This window comes from Rutilus rutilus (genome assembly GCF_951802725.1).
Source record: "Rutilus rutilus genome assembly, chromosome: 2".
Taxonomy (NCBI): domain Eukaryota; kingdom Metazoa; phylum Chordata; class Actinopteri; order Cypriniformes; family Leuciscidae; genus Rutilus; species Rutilus rutilus.
This window is the reverse complement of record NC_140210.1, coordinates 10,664,109-10,679,277: the sequence shown is the minus strand read 5'-3', so window position 1 is coordinate 10,679,277 and position 15,169 is coordinate 10,664,109. Positions and strand designations below refer to the sequence as shown.

At 39.6% G+C, this 15,169-nt stretch overlaps 1 protein-coding gene, 1 long non-coding RNA gene and 1 pseudogene across 5 annotated transcripts in view; 2 read left to right on the top strand and 1 right to left on the bottom strand.

Annotated features, from left to right (window-relative positions):
- The window catches only part of LOC311285937, a 458,548-nt gene that overhangs the window by 405,924 nt on the left and 37,455 nt on the right, over nucleotides 1-15,169 (top strand). The window lies entirely within an intron of this gene.
- Nucleotides 1-15,169, bottom strand: part of chst10 (carbohydrate sulfotransferase 10) — a 69,597-nt gene that overhangs the window by 28,522 nt on the left and 25,906 nt on the right. The window lies entirely within an intron of this gene.
- On the top strand, nucleotides 6,754-8,862 carry LOC311286475 (putative inhibitor of apoptosis; annotated as a pseudogene). Its single transcript has 3 exons — nucleotides 6,754-6,941; nucleotides 7,136-8,668; nucleotides 8,774-8,862. The product of its transcript is annotated as a putative inhibitor of apoptosis (transcript).

Genomic DNA, 15,169 nt, shown 5'->3' with positions numbered 1-15,169 from the left:
TGTGTTCAAGAGATAACAACGATATAAATACTTACGATGGGGAATTGTTTAATTTGGACGATGGGGAATTGTTTTAATTTGGACTCTGTGCTTGTGTTTTGAGACAGTGACCATCGACCTGCATTATATGACTGACAGACAAGAATGGTTTGACCTAAAAATATCAAAATTGAAACTACTGCAGAAACAAAGACACCTACATCTTGGATGCCCTTGAGGTAAGCTAAAACATATCAAAAATTAATTTCAAAGTGAACTATCCCTTTAAGGCTAGACAAAGTTCCTTTTTAACTCTGCCCCCTGCTCTAGTTAGAACTTTGGAGCGCTTAAAAGTGTGGGGCTCAAAAATAAGTGTAATTTGGAACTCTTTTATAGTTATTTTGATCAAAAAATACGTTGATAATGATTAAAAACTTCAGTGCCCTTCGGAGGCACCATTTTAGATAGTTTGGCATGCATGGGATTGTGTGTCCATGCTAGTGAGAGAGAGCGTCTGGTGCTCAGAAATACATTCTACAATGATATTAAAAAATATTAAATATGTCTTTAGTAAATGCCTATTTTTTATTCTATTCTTTAATCCACACATAATTTTTTTTAATTTTTTTATTTTACAATTCAACCTCTGGATACCCACACACTTCATCACCCACACACTGACACATCGCATCGTAAGCGCATAATATCACCTGCTAAAGTACTTCTTGATGAGTTTCTTCTGTATTAAACAGAGAATCTTCTTAGTCAGATCGTCGCAAGATCTCAGGAATCCTCTCACACTGCTCGTGTTCACGCGCTCCATCGCTGCACTTGTGTGCGGGTGTGTGTGACTCGAACGATTCAAAGTTCCATAAAGCGCGCCAAAACAGCAACGCGGAGATGTGACGTCACGTGTCGAGCGGGCGTTCGTAAAAAGCACATCTTTGCATTTCTTCTGAAACACCCTGTTTTGAAATTGTTTAACAATTTCTAACATCACTAGCGTAACACTTATCGTATTGTCGGGTGTGATTGTAATGTTTTGTATGGCGTTTTCTTTACACTTTCCCCCGGATATCTGTTTCCTACAGTTAGCTGTAATGTTAGTGAACTCTAGGTCTTCTCTTTGTTTATATACGACAGTATTCACATGAATTGGCTTGATTTGATAAAATGATGGTTTAAACCATCATCTTCACGTGAGACATTTACATTATATTATTATACCGTCCTAGTTTTTAAATAGCGCTAAAATGTATATTTTATATTTTAACCCTTTATGCGGATATAGAATGCCGCACAAGGTTCTCTGACATATCTTATCGTGTAAAACATCTATGTAGATCTAGCTATGTTTTTAAAAATACCGCGAAACAAAGACAAGGACGCATCTTTCTATAAGCGACCCTCAAAATCTGTGCATACAACAAAACAGTGCATCCGTGTACGACGATTTATCAGAAAATTACTTTTGTCTCTTTGTTTGAAGAAAAACTTAAATCAGCTGGTCCTTGATAACTATCAGTGTTGGGAACGTTACTTTAAAAAAGTAATTAGTTATAATTACTCGCTCCAAAAAGTAACTGAGTTAGTAACTGAATTACTCTATAATAAAAGTAACTCTTTGCGTTACTGTTAAAAAAAAAAAGTTGATATATGTCAAAGAATTTGGATTTTTTTGAGCAGTTTTCACAAGTCAGTTAAAATGAGTAGAACAGACAAGGTGTTTGTACATAACTTTAGGGATGGCCCGATACCGATACTGGCATCGGGGATCGGGCCGATACTGTCCTCATATACTCGTACTCGTACTCATAAAAATTTGCCGATATCAAGCACCGATACCACGTACATTTTGCGAAACGAAACTGGCCGCCGCGAGTGCTTTGTCGAGGTGAACTGAGTCATAGACGCACGAGCTGGTCGAGCACATCCCTTTAAACAGACAACAGTGGAAAGTTTGTTCAGTCCGATGTCAATGGCAACGAAATTAAACGAGGCATGTAGCTTTAGCTTATTATATTAACGTTAACTGACGAGAGAGAGAGGCAGAGAGAGAGACAGAGAGCGAGAAGCGCACTTCTGTTGAATGCTCTTGATTGCTGATCGTTCACTCAGCACATGTTATTTGGATGAAAACTAAATCGTATATGTAAGTAAAGTAAAACATGGACTGTTACCTGACTGAAGTATAACGAGTGGTTCCCTACATTATTACAGGACGTGTGCAGAGGTCAAGAAGTTTCATGAATGCAAACATCCGAAGCGCGCGCCCCTCAAACCAGCGTCTCAGCGCGCAAATACTTAATTAAATTGTCTTTCACGTCTTGCGCTTGTACGGACGAATTCACACACAACTATATAATAACGCCCGTCTTGGTGAGTATCCTATAGTAAACAAAGTCGGTTATATCTCAAATGAACGTAGCATGTTCAAATGCGGTCCGTGCGCTCGGTCTTCAAGGGGCAGCAGTTTGATAAACCTGCTTCTGTGTTTTAATGTTAATCAAACAAAGGACAAAGAAATTACTCACTGCTCTTGACTAAATAGGCTACCCTTTTCAACTTTAGAAAAAGATCCATCTATATATAATTCATACAGTAATGAATATGCTTTTTTTCACATTTGATTACTTTATTCAAATTTCTGTACCTGTTAGATCTACCCGAAAAACTCTAAAAACACTGTTTATTTCATTTGTAGCCTTTCTTTGTTCTATTGTATTTATTTGTCCTATTTGTAATTCAATTGTTTGTTTTTATTTTGTTACTGACTGCTTACTTGTTTTAAATTCACATTAATTAGGCTGCTAGTTTTTGTTGTAGTATCAAAATTGGATTAAATAATTGATATTTCACTGGTTTTGACAAACATTTGAACCGCTGACCCAGTTCTCAGCACTGAGCCCTGCTGAAGCAGCTCTAAATATGTGCTGTGCTATTAAATGAAAGATAAAATATGATAGAGCAATAGAATGAACAGTGACAGTAGGCTTACAGAAGCTCATATGCATTTTAGCAGGCTTAATTAAGCATGAAAATAACTGAAAGAAATATATATATTTGATGAACAAATTAAGCCAACTAATATGATTTATAATCTTTTGGTTTATCTACTAATACATTTAAAAATTACAAATGCACTGAAAATTCAGGTATCGGTTACGGTATCGGTATCGGCGAGTACCAAAAATTACAGTATCGGTATCGGACTCGTTCTGCAAAAAGTGGTATCGGGACATCCCTACATAACTTTCGATATTTATTGCACGTTGACAGACAGCAAGAGGTTTATCCTGCACTTCAAGCGTTATCTTTGTAAGAAAAGTAAACAGTTACACCATATAAAGTGCATTTAACTCTAGCAAATTAAATCAACCTCTCTCAACTTTTTATTAAAAGTTGTATTAATAAAGTAAAGGCATAGAACCAGTTTATTTGTAGTGCACTGACAATAGTTTTATATAATTAGTTTATTAATTAAATGAATAAAAAGACAAAAAGACCTTGAGATATGTTTGGTAATTGTACCTGAATGAATTGAAAATTAATTTGCAACATTTCAGATTAATATATTTGTTTTCCTTAAAATTTTAATTAGCAGTAACTTAAAGGAACACTCCACCGTTTTTTGAAATAGGGCTTATTCATATTCTTTCATACATTTAGATAGGTGGGTAAATGCATTTTTGTCTCAGTGCATGCATTGTTTTAGTTTGACAGGGTCGGCGCTAGCTTAGCTTAGCACAATGAATGGAATCCTTTGTTGCCAGCTAGAATGTCCTGAGTAAAAGTGATAAAAAAAAAATAATTTAAACCCACGTAATTACTTCTTGTGGCCTGCGTATTCACAACGAGTACAAATAGCGATGCAGATTAACACTAGGTGATTTCTTAGGCAGATATTGACTTGGGACTATATTATGGGGAAGCACAGGCGAAGCACGGCTACTTAGGTGAAGCACTGCTACTTGGGCGCAGAGATATCACGCAACACATGAAATCCCACGACTTCTGTCAACATACCGGTGTGCAACGAGTCAAAACACAGAAGAACAACACGCGTGACCTGCACCGAGTGTCTTCGCTTTTGGATTGTTTTTTTTTTGAGAAGTTACAGCTACAGTTACAGCAAACATGGTAATTATCTGCATAGCAAAAGGTTGTGAGAACAAGCAAAGGACATACACGAATGTAATGTTTCACAGAATTCCATCGAATGTGGAACTGAGAAATAAATGGCTAGCTGCTCTGGAGATCTGTACTTCAACGCCTCTCTACAAAATCAAACAGTATCGTGTTTGCAAAGAGCATTTTGCACCGGAGGAAAATGGAATATGGGCCCAGAAAGACAGTACTACGTCTGAAACATACGGCTGTCCCCATCCCATCTATTTTCAAAGCACAGGCAGAACAAAGTGCACATGTAAGTTGTCTTTTATTACTCTTCCTTATGTTAATCTGTGTCTTTATTCGGTTGTACGATAGATGCTGAGAAGACTACGGTTCAAATAACGTTAGCCTCCTCTAGTATAACCTCATGTTGAATTCAACCTGTTTAGCATGAACAACCAAACTAAAATAAAAATCGCTGTTATCGTTACCTGTAAAATGAAATGACTGAGGGCTAAGTTAGCTATATTTCTCTCACCGAGTTAGCCTGGTTCTTTTGACTCAGGAGTTTTAGTATAACTACTAGAGAGGAGAAGGCTACAAGCAGTTTACTATACATGTGTCATGTTTAAAATAATCACTTACTCTGTGGACAGCTGTCCATTTGGTCTATTCGGCGTGGGGCGTTTTTTCCAGTTCACTTTATCACACCGGAAAAAAAAATCGAGTACTGCCGGATGAATCAACGCCGTGAAATCCACGGTAGCTGTGACACAACTGCGGGCACGCTCATCTTGATCTGACACGTTGAGCCTGGTTATCGATGGCAGAAACTTGTCCCACTCGCCACAGCACAGACACTCTATTTCAGTCGGCATATTCCCCCACATTCACACCACCAGTTCGTGTTGGCTCTCATCCTCACGTCCTCGGGCTGTTGAGCGATCGCAACCTCCTCCTGTCGTTCTATTTCCACTAATTTTCTGTAAACTCTTGTATATTGGTATGGTTCTGGCTCACACAAAATCAGCCATGTTCATCGCCATTCATGTACTGTTGGGAAAATAGCCAGACAGCTACTATTCACACCGGTATGTTGACGGAAGTCGTGGGATTTCATGTGTTGCGTGATATCTCTGCGCCCAAGTAGCAGTGCTTCGCCCAAGTAGCCGTGCTTCGCCTGTGCTTCCCCATAATATAGTCCCAAGTCAATATCTGCCTAAGAAATCACCTAGCGTTAATCTGCATCGCTATTTGTACTCGTTGTGAATACGCAGGCCACAAGAAGTAATTACGTGTTTTTTTTTGTTTTTTTTATCACTTTTACTCAGGACATGCTAGCTGGCAACAAAGGATTCCATTCATTGTGCTAAGCTAAGCTAGAGCCGACCCTGTCAAACTAAAACAATGCATGCACTGAGACAAAAATGCATTTACCCACCTATGTAAATGTATGAAAGAATGTGAATAAGCCCTATTTCAAAAAACGGTGGAGTGTTCCTTTAAACACTTTGCAGTTTGAATGTCCTGTATAAACAAAATTACGGAGTATGTTTTTATGTTTCCACTGTTCGATCGCGTCCGCGCCTCACACACACACACACACACGCACACACACAAATGTAAACACTTTGCGCCTTTTCGATCACGCCCGCGCCTCTCTCTCTCACACACACACAACACATTCCAGCATTCCAATCTTTACATCGCAGCCTGCTCCAGAGCACCCACCTCCTCACTAGCTGTGCGAGCCAGGGGTGCGTTCGGATTACACAGTTTATTCAATCAATGCATAGTAACGCACCGCATTTAACGTCCAGTAATGTTAACGGCGTTGTAATGACGGGAAAAGTAATTAGTTAGATTACCCCGTTACTGAAAAAATAACGTCGTTACCTAACGCCGTTCTTTTAAACGGCGTTATTCCAAACACTGATAACTATTGAAGTTATTAAACACCCCTGAATTCGGTAATGATGTGTTTAATGCGATATGGATATCACGTTTTAATTTTAACTCAATGCGCTAAAGGTCTATGAACTTTAACATCTTCATAGTTGGTCAAATTAACTTAAAGAATGCGCAAAATGAAATACATCCTAACTACTTTCTATGTTTGTTACAGAACTTATGGTGAACAATTCACCCATGCATATGTTTTAAACGTTTTTTAAAATTTTCAGATTTAAAAAAAATCAGAATTTGTAACTGGATTGAGTGAAAATAATAAACTTCTCTCTGGTGGCATGTAGGACTTGTTGTTTATGCAGCAACTCGTTTTTTATGACTTTCCTGATGACGACACCCATATACAACCCCTCCAGTGGGGCGAGGGGGCGGACCCCAATCGCTGTCCTGATAAACTCTGCACCGGCTCAGCCTCAGTTATCGCACACAACCACGGTTTTCCTAACTGAAGGGCTGTAGCTCTACTAGCCACGGACTGCTGTGCTACTGCATCATCTCATTGATCAAAAGTTGAAGGAAAAAGTTGAAAGTCCTGTTTGCCTGAACCTGACGCAAACTACGCTTCTGACCCAAAAACACAAACTTCCATGCACAAACCCTGGACGACTGTGCCGCAAGGACTCACTCAGGAGATTCCAGGAACTAACAGCATCTTTCATCATCGAATAGTGGACTATTCGAAAAGTTGAAAAAATGGCGACGCAAAACCTGATGGAGAGCGACTCCCCGTTGAGTTCTGGCGATGCTGGGCACAAGTATCATCCGGCGTGTGAGTGTGCCACGGGGAAAGAGTGTCGTTTAAGAGATGCGCTAGACTGTCTGTTTAAAGATCATTTTAGAGGCCAGATGGTTGGCTTGATGCACAGGATCATCGATGCTGCGTGTGATATGAAAAACGATTGTGCGCAGGATACCAAACGTGTGACAAATCTAAAAAATGAAATGGATGTCGTAAGAGGTCCGACAAAGTCATGGACTGATGTAACACCCATGTTTTTTAACGGCAAAGAGCCGAACGGCGTAATCCTCAGAAAAGTTCTGGATGTGTTACATGCATGTTCTGACGAATTTGGAGTGGACACGCCCTGTGGTCACATTTTTATGTCTTCATCCAGAGTTTACCCGCCACCGTAAACCTCCTGTCGTTCTCTCACTCTGCCTTTTCCCCGCTTCGCAACGTAGCCATCCTAGAGCTTTCCGCCCCTGCGACAGCCGTAACATCGACCACCACGGCATCCGTTTCAGGCCAAATGGAAGAGGAGGTGGGTTACTTAAACCTCCAGTCCCATTTCCTCCCATGGAGTTGAGGATATGTCTCACCAGTGACCTCCGGCTTGTCACAATCCTGGCATGCGTTGGGAACAGGAACGCCTTGACACCTTTCAGAATTGGACTCTTGCTACAGTAACTCCAGCCGAGCTTGCCAAAAGTGGTTTCTACTACCTTGGCCAGGGCGACAGAGTGGCTTGCTTCAGTTGTGGAGGCCAGCTTAGCAACTGGGAACCGGGAGATCGGGCAGTATCAGAGCACCAGAGGCATTACCCCAACTGCCGCTTCGTTCGAGGTGACCGTGCAGATAATGTACCTTTATCTGGTAGCGGCCTTTCCAATGTATCTAACTCGGCAATGCAACAGAGTGAAGAAAGGTTGCTCACATTTGTCAACTGGCCCTCAAGAATAACTGTTCGACCAGACCAATTGGCTAAGGCTGGTTTTTACTATGTTGGTCGTAATGATGACGTGAAGTGCTTTTGTTGTGATGGTGGACTCAGATGTTGGGAGTCTGGTGATGATCCATGGGTAGAACATGCTAAGTGGTTTCCAAGATGTGAATACCTGTTGCAAGAAAAGGGCCAAGAGTTTGTTCATCAGATTCAAGCAAGATTTCCAAGACTATTTGAACAGCTATTGACTAATGGAGACAGCAACTCAAGAGAATTTGTTGATCCACCTGTTGTACACCTGGATCCTGGAGAAGACCGTTCAGAAGATGCAGTGATGATGAACAATCCTGTGGTGAAGTCTGCTTTAGAGATGGGATTTGAGCGTAGTCTGGTGAAGCAAACCGTTCAAAGCAAAATTCTCGCAAGTGGAGAAAATTACAAAACCGTTCAAGAGTTGGTGTCTGATTTACTAAGTGCAGAAGATGAGAAGAGAGAAGAGGAGCGAGAGCTTCTTGCTGAGGAAATGGCATCAGATGGTTTTACTTTTCTTAAGAAACATCATCTTGCCATGTCACAGCGCCTAAAAAGTGTGCAGAGCTTAATGGACCATCTTCTAGAGGAAAACGTCATCTCACAGAAAGAGTATGACATTATTCGTAACTGCACTACAGTCAAGCAGCAGACAGGGCAGCTCATTGAGTTAGTCCTGTCGAAAGGAAATGCAGCAGCAGAGGTCTTCCGCAACTGGATCAAGAAGAATGATGTCTGCCTGCTGAGAGAACTGATGGCCCAGACAAATGAAGCTGCATCACCGAGTCAAGATCTTTCAGACTTGCCTATGGAGGAACAGTTAAGAAGACTTCAAGAGGAGCGCACATTCCAAGTTTGCATGGATAAGGAAGTGAACATGGTCTTCATTCCCTTTGGCCACCTAGTTGTAAATGGTAAATGGACTGCATTTATATAGCGCTTTCATAGACCTATGGCCACCAAAGCGCTTTACATAGCCTCACATTCACCCATTCACTCACTCATTCATACACCGACAGTTGTGTGCAAAGAATGTGCGCCTTCTCTGCGCAAGTGCCCCATATGTATAGGATTGGTCAAAGGCGCTGTCCGTACTTTCCTGTCATAAAGTGAAGATATTCATCATCCAAGTAACAACAGTTTTTGGATTTGCAAATTTACCTTTTCTTAGTGATTTGGTCTTTTGAATCTTACATGGATTGTAAGGACACGAGTGATTCCTGTATAAAGATTAAGTTTTAAAGTTAGTCCATAGGTTTTACAAGAGTGTGGAACTTTGCATCACTATGGTGTGTATAAATACACCCACAGATTTAAGCACAACTATTTACACACATACTAAGTAGGAGAATATCTAACTTTATATTGTAGATTGAGATTGAGATCTCTTTACTTTTGTGCTGGATGTTGAAGTGTTAGTTAAAAGATAAAGTTATTAGTTAATAACAAACAAACAAAAACTTTAAAATCAACATGAAGCCATAATATTAATAAATAAAATATAGTATAATTACAGTTTACAATTACAGTGCAATGACTTCCATAATATATTATTTTAGTAAAGGTATGCCTGGATCACCCAACACAAAGTTGCGCATTGTGAGTGAGACCTCGCAAAGATTACACCAATATTAGCAGGGCTCGCAAAATTTCAAAATCGCTGGTAGCCCTTCGGGCAGGCACTCTTCAGATTTTGGTAGCCCGAAATGAATTTTACTAGCCCATATAAAAAGACTACAATTTTTAATGTAGAATATTGGTTAGGAGTCAAAACAATGAATCAAAAACTTTTTCAAAACACGAATATCAACAAATATGCATCTGGTTCTAACTGAACTGACCAGTATGGAACATGAATCAGTCTGTGTCTGTGGCTCAGCCCCCAATGAGGGTATGATAAAAAAAAAGTAACTCTTTAGTTTAGGGTCTAATACTCACTATTAACTTGTTTAATTTACATGCAGATGGCAGGGTTTTTTCATTACTGAGGTCCCGAATGTGAGGCAGGTTAGTTAGGGGGGTTCGGGGGCACCCCCGAGAAAATTTTGATTTCTCTGATCTACATATGTGCATTTTAAGATATTTTGAAGGCCTAAAAAATTGGATAACAATAGCTTTAAAACCATGTAAGTGGGCAGCTGATTATTTTTCTCTCCTCATCAGCATCACACTCCTATTCTCTTTGTTTTTCTCTTGCTCTGTCTCTTCCCCTCCTAAAGCTGAGCTTTGACTGATATAGTCTTTTCATTTTTGTCTGTCAGTGAAGAAAGTAAACAAAGGGTCAACTGATAGGTTGATTTATGAATCATTTTCTCAGATGCATTAATTTACTGAAAGCTACTAGGAAAGCTAACGTTAGGTAGCCTAACTAAATTTATTAAATTCATTCACAATATGTACACATTCATTATTGATCTTATTCCTAATACAGGGCCGTAGACAGGGCTTTATAATCAAAGAGGTCCTACATTTAAGGTTATTAGGGGGTTCAAATTATTTCTCTGATATGTCCATTTCAAGACGTTTGAAGGCCAAAAAAGTATAAGAAATAACTTTAAAACCATGTCAGCAGGCAGTAGATGATACCTGCTCTCACTTCTTATCCATCACTCTTTCTTTTTCTCTCTTTCCCTGTCTCTTCCCCACCTAAAGCTGAACTTTTTTAATTTACTGAAGGCTACAAATTGTATTATATTCATTCTCAACATGTACACATTCATTATTAATCTTGTGCCTATGATGAAAACGGCTTTGTTAATGCTAATGTCACCTCACAATGACAGTAAACTAATTATTAGTCACTCACATTACATAGGCCTATTTTCAGTTCAAAATGGCGAAATTTGACAAAAGTATATTCATTTGCCTGATTATTTTTGTCATTCGTTTCACATTTATGACCTAAAAAAGCTGTCAAATATGAAATGTTTAGTTTAGCTACTTACATCTTATCTCGCACTTGACCGTAAACTGAAGCGTCGAGTCGCTCTGCTCAAATTCGCGCTCAGCAGCTTCTTGTGAACATAAAGCCCGCCTACTTTGATTTGATTGGTCATCTCAAATATTCTGACATTGACGAGCACCACAGACCAATGAGACTCAGATGAACACACATTGTGTGTCCTCTGTTTCTGACGTGCGCTCTGCTCCTGACGTGCGGGCTGAAGATGAAGAACGCGCTGAATCTGATTATAACAAGACTGAAGCGAACACTATTTCAGATAGCCCGGCGGGCAGGCCGGTTATGCATTTTGGTAGCCCGACTGGAAAACACAATAGCCCCGGGACGTCGGGCAGGCGATTTTGCGAGCCCTGATTAGATTTCTCGAACATTGTATGGTTGCACTATGCCTGCAACTTAGTAATCAACACGCATTTATGTAGGACTGTCAAAAAATCATCCGTTATCATGGTTTAGTTGTATTTTAAAACACTGTTTTTTCTTAAAAACATTGTGTCAGACGTATTGGGTAGCATGATTATCTTGTTTAATCGTGTATTAAGTCCATATTTATCAGGTTGATATTGTTGGAGAATTTTCCTTTGATTCATGTCTAAGTATGATGTAATGAAACAAAACAAAAAATGATGACAAGCATGAAAAAATAGGTCTGAAGAAGGATGAGAGAATGGAAAATAACCAGTATGCATCAGCAATATGAAGTGTCAAAACAAAGTATGAAACAGAGCACCATTGTGTGAGGTTTGACCAATAGAGAAGACATGTCTAACTGTGCCAAGGTCACCAGGCGTGACAGAGGGGAAGAGATAGATTTGAGAGTATCCATTGGGCACCTAGAGACAAGAAAAAAGTATAAGACATGAACACTGGCTAATGTAACCTCAGATGTCCGGACGGCCGGCCGGCTTCTCACTTTGTTGCTTGTCAATAAAGTTAATTCTTCTGACCTGGAACCTCGACTCTGAGAAACTTCTTCGAGACCTGAACCAAAAAGAACTATGAATTTGCCACAACATAATTGTCGAGCCGAGCCAGGAGGGACAAGGGGTCGAGGAGTGACCACGGTGGGCGTGCTGGCACAGGCCTCACAAAACAAAGGCGCCATAAAAATAAGGTAAGCAAATTTTGCTTATATTTGTTTTGTGCTGCCCCTGGTAAGCTAACGCCTGGTTGGTGACTGCCTTAAACAAAAGACTCCACCAAAAAGAACCTAAAAAGTGATAAAAGATAAGGAGGTAAAAGGAGGGTAGGTTCCAGGTTTTGAGAAACAGTGCATGCAGTATTTGTTTGTTTGTCCAGTATAAATTATATGTAGTATTGTCCCTTAACGCAGAAGGTGCGTTATGACGTGAGAAGCACGTTATTTTGTGCATGCGAGAGGCGCGTGCCCACGCGAGAAGCGCGTGTCCCCAACGCAGAAGACGCGTTGCACGTGAGAAGCACGTGATTTGTTATTTGTTGTGTGTGCATGCAACGCCCTACGTGAAAAGTGCGTTTGAAATGATGAGCACGTGATCTGTTTGTCCTGTTTGATGTTAGTCGTGCAACGCCCTACGTGAAAAGTGTGTTTGAAATGATGAGCACGTAATCTGTTAGTCTGATCTGTTTTTTGTCTAAGTGATTTTTCATCTTAAGTAGAAGGAGAGAAATCTGTAGTCTTGTTTGTCTAAAGTGATTTTTCATCTTAAGTAGAAGGAGAGAAATCTGTAGACTTGTTTTTTAAGTGATTTTTCATCTTAAGTAGAAGGAGAAAAATCTGTAGTCTGATCTGTTTTTTGTTTGTCTAAGTGATTTTTCATCTTAAGTAGAAGGAGAGAAATCTGTAGTCTTGTTTGTCTAAAGTGATTTTTCATCTTAAGTAGAAGGAGAAAAATCTGTAGTCTTGTTTGTCTAAGTGATTTTTCGTCTTAGAAATAAGGGGAAGGGTCATTTCGGAGAAAATTAGCAAAAGTGATAATAATAATAAAAATACAGTTTACTTATAATGTGTTTTTCCAAAAATCCAAAAGTGATAGAAATTAAAAGTTAGAAATTATACAGCCGTATTTGAGTCAAATTCATGGAAGGGACAGAGACGCAGAGATAAAGTGTTTTTTTTTGACTGAGCTCTGTGCTTTGCATGAAATTACAGCTGAGCCACTGTCCCGAAATTGTTACAATTGTGTGCAAGTGACCTTGGCACCGCTCAGTGAGAAAAAAAGGGAGTAATTAGGCTGAGACAGACAAAGGCACATAAAATAAAACTCTTACAATAAATAATTTTTGAACCAGTGTTATTAAAAGCTTAATGGATGATAAAACAAAAATTGATGACAGGAGAATTAAAATTAAAATAAAAAAATCAAGATATCAAAGAACAAAAAATATTCCACGAAATTGTCGGCTGTTTGGCCATTTTCCGGACTGTAATCGTTGTGATCCGAATAGGGAAACACAGCCGATATTGTCAGAAGTTTGATTGATTGACTTTGACTTTTCCTTTGTTACAAGACAAAGTAGGAAAATAATAAATAAGTGTGAGAGCGGCTGTCTGTGTGTGTGTGGCTTCGAGTGGGTGAGAGAGCAGCTTTGCGTGTGTGAGCAGCTCTGTGTGTGTGACTCTGAGCGGCTCTGCGTGGGTGTGAGTGACTGTGCACGGTTGTGTGACGGTGTGTATGAAATCCCGGGTGTATGAGTGTGCGTTATAACAGACTGAAAGCGTTTATATTGAGATAAGAAAATAAGGAGGGAGAACAGTGACAGAGATAGAGTTTTTTCTAACCTTTTGACACCTGAGGAAAAGTACACATGTGGTCCAGAGTGGGAGAAAATTATGAGGCCGAGGAGACTAGGTTGCAGAAAGAAAGAAAAGATGAAAATGTTTTTCAAGAGGCATTAAAACTAACCAAAGGAATTAAGAATCACTTCTGGTTAGAAAAAGAGTTTATAGATAATGAAGGACAGAGACAGGAGTTAACAGACCAAGGGAAGAATGAGCTTTTGAAAAAACTGACAGGAATAATAAATTTGAACCAGGTTGAACGAAAGTGGCCCTTAGTGGATTGGCGTAATGTGATAAAAAACCAGATAACTCTTGAAGCCCTGAGACCACATTTGAACAAATTTAATCTTCTAAAAACAGGTCTTTTGAACCCACAGCTCACAGCCATCGAAATAAAGATAGATCCAATATGGATTCCATATGTGAAAAGGAAGGAAAGGAGGAATTTGCCTAGAGAACTGAAAGTGGCAACCATTCTGAGAAATGTATATATAAAGGAGGATTCGTACATTAGGTCAGTGAAATGGGAGAGTGACACAATCTTTGAAGTCAAGCAGGGAGGGGAAATCAGGCCAGTCTTTGTAGATAGTTGGACATTGGAAAGACTGGCAGTGTTGGTTGTTTTTGAAAAAGATCCAAGAGATTTAACTCATTTGTGGGTGTAAATTCACCGAAACAGGAGATAGAAAGACATCCTGCATCAACCGAGAATGCCGCAGTTCTGGAAGAACAGGAGCGGCGCGAGGGGCAATAGAGGGAGAAGAATTTTAAATAAAAAAGGAAGAAAGACTTTAATTGATTTATTTGAACCATTTGAATCAGACACTTGTAGCAAAGAAGAATTAAATATTTCAGTCATCATGTTGAACGGCCATGAAGTGAAATTAACCCCATCTCTCACTTATCTATATAGGGCAGGAGAAGTAACTGCACGAGGACGGTGGTTTGAAAAGAACATTATCTGGAGTTTCTAACTGGTGTGCCTGGGGGAGCATCATTTGGAAACGAAATATACACAACCAGCTAGAAAAAGTGATGCCGAAGCCATTGTCTGAGGTATAAATACAAACCATTTTGAGGTATCTTCAAAAAACTAAACAGATACCAGAATTTTTAAACTTAACAGAAAACTGAGAACACAAAATTATAATTTGATTAATTGAATGAAGAAATAATTGAGACTTGCAGCAATGGCTTCGATGTCACAGCAACAAGAGACCCCTGTAGAGCAGATTATAACACAATATCCGATATGTAGAGATGCTATCAAAAACTTATCTCGGAGGTGGGAAAAAAGGACCAGAGAGTTAGACACTAAGTGGACAGCAGAGTGAACATTTGATTTGGCTATGTGCAGGGAAATGGGAGCACTAATAAAGAATCACAAAGCCCAAGATAGAAGCAAAAAAAAAAAAGAGTTGAGAAGAGAGAAAGAGCAGGAAGTGTTGAATCTTTTTAGAGACATGGGGATAAAATTAATTAAGGGAATTAGGGAGAAGATAGAAAATAAAAGTGACATAATGGCAACCCCACCCCCTTATCTACCCCCTATGATTCAACCGGTAAACAACTGCCACTAGTGAATGCAACTTTAACAGTTCAAGGTAAAGTGGATTTTGAAGACGAGCCAAGTGATGAAGCAAGTAGAGAGGGAGGAGAGGATGACAACAGAAAAGTGAGCCCTGGCCACAG